This window comes from Protopterus annectens, chromosome 11.part0, assembly GCF_019279795.1.
Source record: "Protopterus annectens isolate FY-2018-M chromosome 11.part0, PAN1.0, whole genome shotgun sequence".
Classification (NCBI taxonomy): Eukaryota; Metazoa; Chordata; order Ceratodontiformes; family Protopteridae; genus Protopterus; species Protopterus annectens.
In genome coordinates, this window is record NC_056745.1 from 1,483,822,166 (window position 1) to 1,483,837,400 (window position 15,235).

Sequence of the window (15,235 nt, forward strand, 5' to 3'; positions counted from 1 at the left end):
AGCCTTGCTGATCGCAATGGGATGATGCATAGGGAGAGCAAGGTATGACCACTGTACTAAAAGAGTCCACTGTAGAATGTGCATATTGAGCCTGGCAAGAGGAAGAAGTGCTATAGCAGACGCCATGGACCCTAGAGCCCTCAGGACCAACTCCGCCGGAACAGAACTTGAGTGGAGAATGGCCCGCACCTGGAGCTGCAGATTTTGAACTCTGTCCGCAGTGAGGAAGGCTCGTAAACTCCTTGTGTCTAGCCTGGCCCCTATAAAATCTAAGAGCTGTGTGGGCGCCAGGTTGGATTTCTTTGTATTTATTGTAATGCCCAGAAAAGGAGCAAGATGGAGAAAGGAGTCTCGCGCCAATAAAAGTAGATAACTTGTTGGGGCGGTAAGAAGCCAGTCGTCCAGGTAGGGAAAGACCTGCACCCCCTGAAGCCTCAGGTGGGCCGCTACCACTGCTAATACTTTGGTGAACACCCTGGGGGCTGTGGTGAGACCAAAGGGAAGGACCCGGAACTGGTAGTGACTGGCTCCCAGCCGGAAGCGGAGGAACCTCCTGGAGCGCCTGTCCATCAGGATGTGGTAGTACGCGTCTTTGAGGTCTATCGAGCACATCCAGTGATTTTCTCCCAGAAGGGGGACAATAGATTGCAGAGTGACCATTCGGAATTTTTCTTTGGGGACTGCCAGATTCAAGAGAGAAAGGTCTAGAATTGGTCTTAGTTCCCCCGTCTTCTTTGGCACTAAAAAGAACCTGGAGTAGAACCCTGATCCGATCTGGTCTGGGGACGGGCTGGATGGCTCTTTTCTTTAGCAGATGGCCAATTTCTGCCAAAGCGGCCTCCCGTTGACCGGGTGGAATGTCTGGGAGGGACTTCAACTTTGGAAAGTGAAGAAAAGGGATGCGATAGCCTCTGGATATGATTTGGAGAACCCAGCGGTCTGATGTTATGGACTCCCATGCCGCTAGGTGCCCAGCGTCCCCGACTGCCTCCAGAGTGGAGCAGTCGGGCAACCCCTCAGGGTTGCTGCGCGGGCCGTTCAGAGAAAGGTTCCCTGGACCCGAAGTTTCTGGGAGCCCCTCTGCCTCTAGGGCGGCGTCCTCCCTGTCCTCCTCTGCCACGGAAGGACTGGTTGTCCGGAGCAGGCTGGGACTGCTGCGACTTCCGGAACCACATCTTCTTCTGACCCTTTTGGTTCCTAGAGTAGGGCCTCTGGGGTGCAGAGAAGCGGATTCCGACGGCAGACGCGTCTTCCCGTCCTTCTTGCTCTGGGTCAACGTTTCGCGAACGGTTTTGCCAAAGAGAGCAGAACCATCAAAGGGGGCGTTCGCAAATGACGCTTTGAAGGGCTCAGAAAAATCGCAGTGACGGAGCCAGGCCTGCCGTCTAGTGACTAGGCCTGCCCCTGCGGCTCTAGCGGCGCCTTCCGTAGCGTGGGAGAGTAGCCGCATAGAGGTATTAGTAACTGACCTAAGAGTGGCCATGCGGGTGGAGTGCAGCACCCTGTCCTCCTCCGACATGGACTCTGGGGGAGATGCAGCGTATTCTTTAATGAGATCTCGCTGCATCCTAATGACGTGTGCCAAGTAGTTCAGCGCCCTTACCGAGAAGGTCGCTGAACTAAACATCCGCTTCCCCAAGCGGTCCATCATCCGAGACTCCTTGCTCAGGGGATGGACTGAGGGACTCTCCTGAGCAAGTTCCCTCTTGGTGGCCGCCGTCAACATGGCATCTACCGGAGGCCCCTTACTCCAATGGGCACGGTCGGACGGTGGGCTAAGGATCCTATCGGGCCTCTTAGGAATTGGCTCCACGGTGTCCGGTTCCTTCCACGCCCTGGTGGTAATGAGGGGACACCCAAGAGGTAGACGGGCCCGCTTCAAATGCCTCCAAGAACACGGACTCGTCCGAGGAAGACTTGGGGGCAGACCACCTCCCCCATACGGAGCATTTCCATGATGTCTCCAAATGAGACATCCTCGGGGGGTGACCGTGGGGAGCCTTCCCCTTCCTCCAAGTCCGTGTCTTCCGTGAGAGACTCGGGGGAGTCAATGTGCCTCCTTTTGCACGTATGCTTGCGAGGGACATCCTCTGGGGGGCTGTCAGAGGACTCCTCGCAAGCAGCAACTTGTTCCATTGGAGCAACTTGGGGCACAGAAGCGGGCTGCCCAAGGGCCGGATGGTGGAAGCCTGGCCCAGTGCAGAGGGAGTGCGGGACGGAGCCGAAACAAGTGCCGGGGGTCCGGAGACCCTCAACAGGGCCCTCTCCACTACATCAAACGCCGAAGGGGAGCCGACCTCGACCAAAGGATCCGACAATCGGCTCCCCCTCGGATCCGAAGAGTGGATCGGAGCGGCGCCGGCGCTGGATCCGGCGACAGTGCGCTCCGACACAGACGGCGCCGAAGGAGCACTGATCCCCCCGGATCCGAGGCTCGGATCCAGGCTCCGATGCACTCGAGGGCAGAGTCGGATCCGAAGTACAAAGTACTATCGGCGCAGACCCACCCCCCGCTCCGAAGCTGCTCGGCTCCAGCTGCTCCGAACCCGGATAGCGGGTCGGAGAAGGAGCAATCGGTTTGAAAAAGGGTGTTGAGCTCCCCCCCAGAGGGGGGGGAGGCAAGAGCACTCCCATCTGCATCTGGGCCTGGATGAACCTTCTCATCATCCGGTCCAGATCAGCATCCGAAAGGCTATACGTGGATCTCGACGAGGCCTGGAGTGCCTCCTCGATAGCCTAGACGGAGATCGGGTCTCCTCCTCCTCAGGTCCCGGTGAAAAGCAAACTGGAGACCGGAGCCAAGAAGGAGGAGACCGAGCCGACAATGGCGCCGACAACGGAGCCGGGGGAGAAGCCGCTTGTGGTGCTTCTCCCTCCGGTCCTTTTTCTTAGCATCCCTCTCCTCCGAACCAGAAACGGGAGGTTGAGTCCCAGGAGGAGGGGGGGGTGCCACAGAGGGAAGAACCGTAGGCACGGTTACTCCCGAAGGAGCGGAGGTCGGAGCAGAGTCCGGCGGTAAAAGGCCCGCCAAAACAAGGTTGGACCTCCGCTCCTTCAATGCCCTGGGGTTGAACCCTGCACAAATGGAACATCCAGATGTGAGGTGTTCAACCCCCAGGCATCTAACACACCGAGTGTGGCCATCAGCTGGGGAAAGCTTATGGCCACACTCGGAGCATTTAGAAAATATAGATTTGGGTTGGTCTGCCATCCCAATCTACAAAGAAGTTACCAAACTAAAAGTAACTAAACAATATACACACACAGGCCCAACACACACACACTACGCCAACAGCGAGGGGAGGGAAATAACTTTTAGATAAACTCTAAAAAGTAAAAATATCAAAGGGGAAACCTACACTTTCACACAAAAAATCAATAAAAACTTCAAAATTCTGATATTAACAGTAAAAACTAGCACTTAGCTTGAGAGCTTGAGAAACAAATCCAGTCACCATGCGCGGCAAACGAGATCTGAGGTCATGAGGGTAGAGCAGGGCATTATGGGTGAGGGGAGGAGCTGAGAGCTTGGATCCATAGCTGGAAAACCATGCCGGTTCGGATCCGATATCGGATCCATAACCCACAGGTTGCAGACAAATGAATCTCCTACTTCAGATCTATAATTATACACAGAATTACCTCTATTTAATTTACATCGCAGGGTCAAGCATCCATCCATCCTTAAATGGCTGCTAGAAGACCATATTTGTATAAAATACACTATATAGTTGTGTATGAATGCCTTTGGCAAACAGCAATACACTGTTCCGGGTGTGCTATGAAGTACATACTAGGGGCCTATAGTTAGGGCATGAATATGAAATAAGTCCTATATATATATATATATATATATATATATATATATATATATATATATATATATATACACTGAACTACTGAACTATTACTATCCATGGAATATATATTTATGGCCTGAATGGGTTGCCCAGAGGTATAGAGTTAAAGTTATGTCTATTATATTTGTATAAAATTGTGCCTGGATATATGCATATAATGTGCTGAGTGCTTTTATTGCATATATTTGATCGACATATGAAAAACAGAAATGCAACAATATGATTTGCTTCTATGGGAAAAGCATAAAATTCCCTTGATTGAAACTGTCTACATATATAAATTTGTGACCTGGTGTAGTCTAAATAATCTAGCAATGGTACATATTCTATGGTACTTGGTTGTTCATCATAATTAAATGAAGAAAGTGTGAGGAAGTAAAACGGAGCATTTGCCGAGTGTGATGACGTCATTGCGCATGCGTAAAGATGCTGCAATGACGACAAACACAATGCTCTCATTTTCAACATTCCTAAATTTTGGAAATGGAATGTAACACAATGGGGGAGCAATATAAGTATATCTTAAGTGGATCACACTCTCTGGATAAGTTTTACAGTTGAAAATGCGATGGGAAGAAGTCGAGTTCTAAAATGGAATTTGAACACATGGCATGGGTAATTTGTTTGCATTTTAAACTGTAGTTTTACTTACACTGTTAGAAGTAATAGGAATGTATAGAAGGTTAGACCGAGATTTGTTATAGTAATAATTTTTAAGTAACAGCATATATCTGAAGCAAAGCATACAACATAGTGCAACATGATTTTAGCAAAGTATATATAATGAATAGAGACTTTAGCATCATTGTAATAATGATGTTTAGCATAATATATAGCATTAGCTGCTGATAGAAACAATGCTTTGAAATGTTTCTAAATATTTAAATGCTTGTAGATGCCTATGAAAGCTTTGATTGCTGAATAAGATTTTTAATGTGCTATAAAAAAACTGCATTTAAAAGCGATACTATGCAATATAGATGAAGGGACTGATGTTTTTAAAAGAGGGTGTGCCTGAAGCAACTTGACTGACTGGGAGTGGTCTCTCAGGTTAATGAGGTATACAGGGATATCTTTAAAAACCTTTGTGTGTGTGTTTTTACATTTGTATATAGTCTGAAGAAGCCACGGACAGTAGTGAAAGCACTTACCGAATATTAAAGGTCTTGGTTTATTTTATGTGGTCTGGAGCTATACTTCATACAACTGCTACCATATTTTTCTTTGCTGTTATCAAAGCATCAGGTTTGTTTTATGTGAACATTGATGAAAGTTAGTGCAGTTTAATTAACAGTGCACACCCCCATTTCCTAAACATAAGGATTTTCATATCTGTCATTTCTTATTATAAAATGAGTGAAATTATAGGTTAAAAACAACAAATTCACTTATTGTGATTAATGATTACAAGTTCCCTTTCCAGATTCATAAATTGCCATTTTATGGCATATACTGAAAGTTTTTAGACTTAAATGGCAACATTCTATTTTGTATATTCAGCAAAGGTTAAACTGAGTGATTGTCAGTTTAATACTATTTGTTCAGAATGTGATTGTTACATTTTGTGACACTTCAAGTTCAGGCTTCTATTGTTTCTCTTGAAGAACTTTGTCAGTTTAATGTCATGTACAAAACATTAGTTACCTCGGTAACCAGTTAAGTATTATTTATGGTCAAGATGGGTTACAAAAACTACAATTCAAGTTAAAGCAATTACATGACTTGTTACGCACTTTACTTATATAAGAAAATCATCATATTTGCTGTTCAAAGTAAATCATCATATTTGCTGTTCAAAGTAGTGTATGTCATTTATGACAAGTTAAGACAGTAGTGTTATTATACACGAGCCCATGTTATTAAATCCTGTCTTTAATATCTAAATTCAGTGGACTGCTTCATCTTATATGACAATTGTATATTTGATGTCTAGATTTACTAAAATAATACACTACATCACTATTGTGTGTATGTTTTTTTTTGGCTGTTGCTTAGTTATTTGAGAGACCACAAGCTGTAATGCTTATTCTTATTATGAGCTCCTTCCAAGCATGTTTATACAGTCCACATACTTTAAATTATGAGACCCTTCTAGTTTCTTGTTTGTTATAAGCATATTTCCATCCTTACATATACACATATCAGTACTTCAATCATGGACAACAATGCCCATCCAGTTTTGCCAGAATACCATTCACTAGTTCATGTGGTGTGTTTCCAGGCTGTTCTTAAAATATCCAAACCAATATTTGTCCTGTTCCATTTTACCAGCCTGTTCCATGCAGTGGCCACTCTGTCAGTGAACCACTCAACACACCTTCCATTCCCACAGACATTTCCACAAAGGAAATCTGATGAGACTCTAGCACTTCCAGTCAACCCCAAACACCCCAAGAATCAGCTATCCCCGTTTTCCCAACACGTCCGAGCAAGCTCACCTCCCAGATCACTGCAAAGAGTTCTGCACAAGACCAAGTGCTCTTAGTGTTTCACTATAACTCAGACTTCTACTCTTATGCAAGTCCTTAATATGTTTGGACCAAAATACATTTTAAATATAAAATTGCGCTTTTTTTTTTTATCAAGAATCAATTTAATGAGCTAAACGAAGTGTTGGGAGACCATCAATATGTGCACATGTGGTTTAAAACAGCCCTTTTATTTTATATATATATATATATATATATATATATATATATATATATATATATATTTTTTTTTTAAAAAAAAAGTTCATTGCCAAGAATCATCTTAGAGACTCCTCAGAGCCGTTAAACATTATCGTCACTCTGTCTCCGTTACCATAGCAACCTGGGAGCATCTGTTTCTGTTATTTTGTCTGTGTATTGCATACCAGAGACTCACAATGCACTTCACTGCAACTTCATGCCTAAATTCCCTCCTTTCAGCGAGGAAGCAGCCAGGAAAAGAACGGAGAGCAAACAAATCAAAACACAAAACCTCCCAACAAGCCGCCACAACAATTCTTCCAGCCTTCCCACCTCCCACTCGACAGATGTATAAACAAACTACTCTCTACCAAAATATCCCAAATCACAGTTTTATCCACCCCCTTCCCCTGGATCCAATCTAAAACACCAAATGTCTCATCCTAATACACAAGCATCAGTAAACCTCGATCACAAGCCACAACCCACAGCTTCCCGGAGACGAAAACGGCAACATACAACACCTGGCAGACACAGCTGCATCCACACACACCATGTCAGGCTTAATCAAACAGCATTCGAAGATATACTTGCCATAAAAAGAAGTTATGTACTTACCATAACGTTCCATGTGAGTTGTTCATCTCACCTTTATTCTCACTGATTGGTTCAAAGCTGATCCTCGGCTCCGACACAGCCGATAGCAAAGCTCAAGGTTTGCCAGTAGCTCGAGACCAAGCCCCTTATCCCATAATGCACTGCTGGAATTACATCAGATCTTGTTTGGTGCGAGTATACATACTTTTTTTTTTTTTTTTCCTTTTTCTATAAGGAAGCACTTCTCAAAGGGGAAGAAGTAGTATTGAATAACCAGGATGGTATTAGCCTCTAAGTCAACTGTCAGTCAGGGGGGGGAAGGAGGGAGGGACGTGAGAATAAAGGCAAGATAAACAACTCACATGGAACGTTATGGTGAGCACATAACTTCTTTATATGAAGCTGTTAAATCTCACTGTTTATTCTCACTGATGGGTAGCGTCCCTAGCACCCTCAATCTTGGGTGGCTGATAGAAGTACGTTTTTCAGTACCGTGGAACCAAAGGAAGACCTGTCCCTGGAAGCCTTATCTACTTTGTAATGCGTGATAAAGGTACGAGGCTTAGACCACCTGTCTGCAGCACAAATATTGTCAAGGAACAATTTAGCTTGAAAGGCAGAAGACGTAGAAACAGCTCTGGTAGAATCAGCCTTAGGTTTGTGTGTCAAAGGCATGTTAGCATTCACATACACAAAGGATATACAATCTGATAACCATTTAGATAGGGTTGTTTTATCTACTGGATTACCTTTTCTGGCCTCTAAAAAGGATACAAAAAGTTGATCTGGTTTTCTAATATCCTTAGTTCTGTCAAGATAAAATCTGAGCTGTCTGTGTACATCAAGTTTCTGCTGCATGTATTCCAATTTGTTAGACTGGTTGGGAAAAAAGACTGGCAACTCAATGACCCGATTGATATTGGATTCAGAACAGACTTTAGGCAAAAAGGAGGGGTTTGTTTTGGGAGATACTCTATCAGCATGGAAAATCATATAATGAGGTCTGACAGATAATGCTTGAAGTACTGACACTCTGCGGGCAGAAGTAATGGCTACTAGAAAAATAGTCTTCCAGGACAAATATTTGAGATTACAAGAAGATGCTGGTTCGAAGGGGGGGGATTATTTGAGAGAGCATAAAATTCAAATTCCATGGAGAATAAGGGATTTTGACAGGAGGTCTCATGTGAAAACACCTTTAAGAAAAGCCTTAGATAACTTATGGCCCATAAAGTTCAACCCATCTAATCCAAGGTGGAAATTTGATATGGCGGCTAACTGGACTCTAACTGTGGCTGCTGCTGCTCCTTCCTTAAAAATCTTTGTCAAAAATTCTAAAATGGATGATAGAGGAGCTTGGAAAGGGTCGATTTTCTGTATATTGGCCCAAATTGAGAACCTGTTCCACTTACTGCAGTATAGTTTCCTGGTGGATGGCTTGTGAGAAGACAAAACGATTTGTCTTGTATCATCTGAGAGTGAATGAAGCCTGGCAATTAGGGGAAGTGGATTAGCCAAGCAGTCAGCTTTAGGGACTGCAGTGAAGGATGGAGGTCCCCTGACGGGTGTGTCAGGAGGTCTGGAACTGGTTTGAGGATCCACGGATCCTCCAGCAGATGATGGTGAAGGAAGGGGAACCAAATCTGTCGAGGCCAGTAGGGGGCTATGAGGATAACTGTCCATCCCAGTGATTTTGCTTTCTGTAAAACCTTGGGTATCAATGGAATAGGTGGAAATGCATATAGGTGACCCGGAGGCCAATCGTGTAAGAGTGCATCTCTCGGGGAATGTCCTGGAGGTGGTATTAGGGCAAAGTAGCTTCTGCATTTGGTATTGGCAAAGAGGTTGCAGGAAGGCTGGCCCCATTTGTGGAAAATCAAATCTGCAACTCGTTGGTTGAGAGACCACTCATGAGGCAACAGTATTGCCCTGCTCAGCTTGTCCGCTATCACGTTGGATTTCCCCGGGATGTGCGTTGCCATCAGGAAACAGTGGGACGACACAGCCCATTGCCATACCCTGAGGGCTTCTTGACAAAGGGGGTAAGACTTGGTTCCACCTTGTTTGTTCAAGTACCAGACCACTGACATGTAGTCCGTCTGAATTGCAACTGTTCCTAGAGGAAGAGAGTCCTGAAAGTACTGCAACGCCAGAAGTACCACTCTCAGCTCCAGAACACTGATATGCAGATGTGACTCTTGATCTGTCCATGTGCCTTGGGCAATCTTTCCCTGAAAATGCCCCCCCACCCTATCAGGGAAGTGTCTGTGGTCACAGTGGCTACTGGGGGGGGGGGGGGCAAAGGGTCTTCCGATTGTGACATGAAGAGACGTCAACCACCACCAAAGGTCTCTCTTGCAAGAATCTGTGATGAGAATCATGTGGTGCATCGGTAGCTTTTGGTAAAACCACTGAGCGAAAAGGAGCCATTGAAGGATTCGCATATGCATCCCTGTGAGTGGTACAGCCAGGATTGCTGCCGCCATCAAACCTAGCACCTTCAAGACCTCTGCTGCTGTAGCTTTGTTCTTTGACACCAGTGAGTTGACGTGTTGGTGAAGAAGTGAGACTCTTTCGATTCGAAGACTTAGAGTGGTGGCTGAGGTATCTAACTCTGCTCCTACAAAAATGGTATGCTGTGATGGCGATAAGGCAGACTTTTCAAAGTAGATTGTAATGCCTAATTGATGGCAGAGTGTCAGAGTATATTGTGTTGCCTGAGTCAATTAATGCCTGGTGGTAGCGGTGAGGAGCCATTTGTCTAGGTATGGAAACACCTGGAATTGTAGACGCCTCAGGTGAGCCGTGACCACTGCCATGCATTTGGTGAAAACTCTGGGGGCTGTAGTGAGACCAAAGGGCAGGGCTCGAAACTGGTGATGATTGGCTCCCAGCCGGAAACGCAGGTGATCCCTGGAGCATCTGTTCATCTTTATGTGATTGGATGTACTCCATAGATCTCAAGGATGCATACTATCGCCTTTCCCTAGGAAGGGAAGAATGGACTGAAGCGTGACCATTCGGAACTTCTCTTTCTTTATGAATTGGTTGAGTCTGCTGAGGTCCAAGATAGGTCTCCAGTCCCCTGTTTTCTTTGGAACCAAAAAGAATCTTGAGTAAGTTCCGAATCCAACTTGGTCTACTTGGACTGGTTGGATGACTCTTTTTCTAGCAATATTTGGACCTCTATGATTGCTTGTTCCCTGAGACTGGGTGGAACATCTGGGATTCTGTTTACAGGAGTGGGAGGGGTAGAGAACGGTATGAAATATCCTCTGGAAATGATACTTTGTACCCATGTATCTGACGTTAGGTTTAGCCAGGCTTCTGGGTACAAAGATAAGCGACCCCTGACTGCCTCCAGAGCCGGACAGCCGGGCCTCCTTTCAGGAGCGCTGGTAGGGCTGACCAGAGAACTGGCCTCTGTCACTCTGTTGCTGCGGACCCCCTCTGCCGTGCGGGCAGCGTCTTCCGTTATAACCCCCTCCTCTGCCTCTAGAGGGGGTTTCTCCATGTGTGTCCTGAAAGGCTCCCTGTGCTTTTCGGAACCACATTTTCCTGCCCTTAGGGCCCTTGGGATAGGGCCGAGTAGGGGTAGAAAAACTGACTTCAACGGCAGACAGGGTCTTGCCTTCCTGCTCACACCTGGTTAAAGTTTCCTTTACTTTAGGCCCAAACAGTGATGAGCCATCAAATGAGGTGTTGATAAAGGAAGACTTAAAGGGCTCCGCAAAGGAACAGAGATGCATCCAGGCTCGTCTCCGCAGAGCAATGCCTGAACTAGCGGCTCTACTTGAACCATCAGCTGCATAACATATGAGACGCATGGACGAGTTCACAACCAAGTTTAGGGTAGCGAGCTGTGTGTTGACTTTGTCGGCAACCCCTGCAGCTACCGTACCCTGGAGAGCATCTCATAGCTCTTTCAGGAGATCTCTTTGCAGTCTCGTGAAATGGGTCAAATAGTTCAGCAATCGCAAAGAAAAAGTCGCTGAACTAAACATGCGTTTCCCATATCTATCCATGATCCTAGAATCTCTGTTAGGAGGATGGATAGACGCGGATGTTTCAGACACTTCCTTTTTGGTGGCTGCAGCTACCACCATGGCATCAACAGGCACTCCTTTGGTCAAAAAGGCTTTGTCCACAGGGACAGAGATGAACTTATTCGGCTTCTGAGGGACAGGTTCCATGACCTCCAGTGACTCCCACGCCTTATGAGAGATCAGGTCCATGAGCTCGTCATAAGGCGGAGACACCCAAGAAGTGGAAGGTTGAGACCCAAAAGCCTTCAAGAGCTCTGAGTCGTCCTCAGTAGGGGTTTTGGACTGCCAATCATCCTTCTAAATCAGGATCTCTAATATCTCCGCAAAGGAGATATCCTCAGAGGGGGATCGAGGGGACCCTTCTGACTCATCCAAGTCAGTGTTGGATGTCAAAGACTCCTGTGGGGAGTCTAAGTGCCTCCTCTTCCACAGTCTCTTCCTGGGTACCTCCTCAGTGGGGAGATCTGGGGAGGTCTCAGAAGAGCAGGGGACGCCCTGTGGGGCTACTTGAAGCTCAGGGTCTCTATGCTTAGGGGGACTGGTAGATGTAGAAGCGGACACAGGAGCTTAAGGGGAGAAGGAAGCCCGAACTGATGCTGACAATGTCTTAGGAGACAGGACTCTCTTCATGGCATCGAAAGCACCATGGCTCTGACAAGAAGGGGTAGATGAATCCGGAGGGACCGTCCGATCCCCCCCCCGCACCAAAACCATGGGCTCCAAGCCCGAGGTAGGAGCCAAGCTCATCTGAGCCCCGAGAGGAATAGTCGGCACCGACAAATCGGTCTATCATCCCCGGACCAGACAGGAGAGTGTCAGCTCCTAGCGTCCTCGGTCGGCGCCAAGGATGTCCGAGTAGATGGAACTGATAACACCGGTGCGGGTCTCGGTTCCATCGGTTCAACAACTATCGGTTCGGGCTCCTTCGGCTCCGGGAGTCCAGTATGGCTCAGAGGAGGAGTAGTCAAGTCCGGTTCAATGGTCTTCGGCTCCGATGAAGTGGTCGGGGCCCACAACAATTTAGCAAGTCCTAGTGCCCGTAGAAGCTTCTGCACTAGCCAATCCATATCTATATCAGAGAGGCTGACCGAAGACTTCGAGGAACGCACCGAAGGTGCTGACTGGAGTAGAGGAGATGAGGAAACCTCAGAGACCGGCTCCAAGACTGGGAGCTGGCTCTGAACCAAAGGGACACTCGGTTCTGAGGACTGTGGAACCGATGACCCTGTACCCTCTGATCTTTTTGCCTTTTTGGTAAGTTTAGAATCTGAAGATTTTGAAGTGCTGGCACCTGCCTGGCTACCCAATGCCTCAGAGAAAGTATGCTGCAGCAAACCCCTATCAATGAGTTTTCTGCTTCTCTCTAACAGAACCCTAGAGGAAAAAGAGTGGCAAATACTGCAAGAGTCTTAGAGGTGTTTAGCCCCCAGACAGTAAACACATTGAACATGCCCAGTCAGTGATGGACATTTTCTGCCCACAATCTGGACATTTCTTATACCCCGATTTGGGGTGAGACTTTTCCCTCTCATCCGACATGTTAGAAACAGACACACCACAAAATTAACCTGTAAAGGTTAAATACAGGGCTAACTAGGCCCACACTAAAAAAAAAAAAAAAAAAAAAAATACTAACAACAAGAATAAAATTGTTAAAACTAAATAGGGCTAAGAAAAGGCCTAACACTAAGAAAACTAAGCCAACACAGGGCACTATTTCTACAATCTAACCTACTTAAAACTATATTACTTTAACACACACGCACTAAATAAAGAATAATCTATCAGAAGAAGTAGAAAGAATTTTTTTAAACTTACAATTTAACAAAAAATGGTCCAAGCTGACTGGATCACCGAGATCTCTCTTGCCGCAGCAAACTAGATCTGAGGTAATTCCAGCAGTGCATTGTGGGATGAGGGGCTTGGTCTCGAGCTACTGGCAAACCTTGAGCTTTGCTATCGGCCGTGTCGTAGCCGAGGATCGGCTCCGAACCCATCAGTGAGAATAAATGGCGAGATTTAACAACTTCACATTTGATATTAACTATGTTTAGACAAAATAATAACATTTGTACTAGCTGCCAGAGATGGCTGCAGCCACACGCACACCATGTGACACCTGTGCCCTGGCCTAGCAATCAAGGAGCCTCAATCCTCACCAGTAACACCAGAGAGGGCATCTCATATATGAGGAAAAGATAACAAATACACACAGTAAAGTGCAATTTCTCTTAAGAGCACACAGAGATCACAGTCAGTCCGGGGCTGGTTGCTCCCTTGCTCTCCAGGTCCCAATAAGACTCCCCACTGGCACAGCTATAGGGTCCAGATCTCAGCCAGTTAGGCAAGCTAAAATCTCCAGCACCCTCTCTGTCCAACCAGTGCTTCATGTCCCTGCCCAAGTAGCTGACACACACACACACACTTTGAGATGAGAGTTTATACAACCACACAGACACTTCTGGAGAAGGCTGGCACAGGTTCTCCAGCTGTGCCCCCTTACCCAGACTATAAGGTAGTAATTACTGACACCACCCAGCTAATATTATCAGCTACCCAAAGGCCCATAAAAGGGTGTCCAATTATTACTGTGCAATATTATTATCCAATTGGTAAGTGTGACTAAACAGTCTTAAGGCTTATTAGAGTGACCTGGTACAGGATCTTTATATACATGCAATGTACTCTTAGAGCTCAACTTATCTCTAAACAAAACAGCCACAGTTAAAAGGTTTTAAAATACTTAACAATGAATAATTAAAACCACAAGACAATACTTTCTACTTATACAGTGCTAGTCAAAAGTTCGGAGATCACACAGAAATACTTAAAATAAATCAGTAGTACAGTTCTGACATCACAGAAAAACAGTCTAATCTTTCTAATTTCTGGCTCTCTAAAAGAAAATACAAGTCTAAGATAATTTACATAAGACAACAGGCAGAGTGCTGATGAGTTGGATATCAAGACAAAAGTGCTTAATGCCTTCTGATTCTCTCTGTTTAAATTGCTATTGCAGTTCTGATAAACATTACATCATCTTTTTTACACTTTACTGGAGTTCCCAAGCTGACAGAAACTGCATTTACATTATTTTACACTCAGAGCAATAAAGGACATTCCACATGTAAATTCTTATAATTATTCCTTAAGTTAAAACAATAGGCAGGATGCTTACTCCAGACTCAGACTCCAAATTCTAACTTCAAAGGAACAGACAAAGTCATTTTAATTTCAAAAGACTGACAATAAATACTTGACTTAGCTTTCTTTACAGCAGAGGACAATGTTGCCACATTGTTCAAGTTCAACATTTCACAGTATTTACAAATGATAGAATTATCTGCACAATTATATCTGGCTAGGCTGGCAGCCTTCACCCATCTCTACCAGTCTTCACACACCATATCAGGATCAATCAAACAGCACTGAAAACTATGATACCTGCAATAACTGATATTAACTATGTTTAGATAGAATAATGACATTTGTACTAGCTGCCAGACACAGCTGCATCATATCAGGATTAATCAAACAGCACTCGAAGCTATGATACCTGCCATAATTGATACTATGTTTAGACAGAATAATAATGACATTTGTACTAGCTGCCAGACAGGGCTGCATCCACGCACACCATATCAGGATTGATCAAACAACACTCAAGGCTATGATACCTGCCATAACTGATTTGAAATATGTTTAGACAGAACACCGATGACATTTGTACTAAGAGCTTGCTACTATTATTTAACCAGGATATACTTGACAATTCTAAATCATACTTTAACTGAAGAAGCCATTAGTCTCCATGAAAGCATTTTTTTCCAACACACTCTACTGTTACTGCTATTATATATGATGTTAATTTGTTACATTTGAGTCTGAACTCTGATGAATGGCACCTTGCTGAATTAGTTAATTACTTAAATTATTATAAGTAAAATCAATGAAAAATGAAGATAAGTATTCATTGAGTTCAAGTAGGGGAACAGAAACTTCTATGTTTGTATTATATGTTGTTTTGTTTGGCTTATATATAATGTAAATAGCACTCCATCTT

General features: G+C 45.0%; 1 protein-coding gene across 1 annotated transcript in view; it reads right to left on the minus strand.

The window, feature by feature from the left end:
* Positions 1 to 15,235, minus strand: part of TUBGCP6 (tubulin gamma complex associated protein 6) — a 1,304,734-nt gene that overhangs the window by 281,423 nt on the left and 1,008,076 nt on the right. The gene's annotated exons all lie outside the window — the stretch shown is intronic.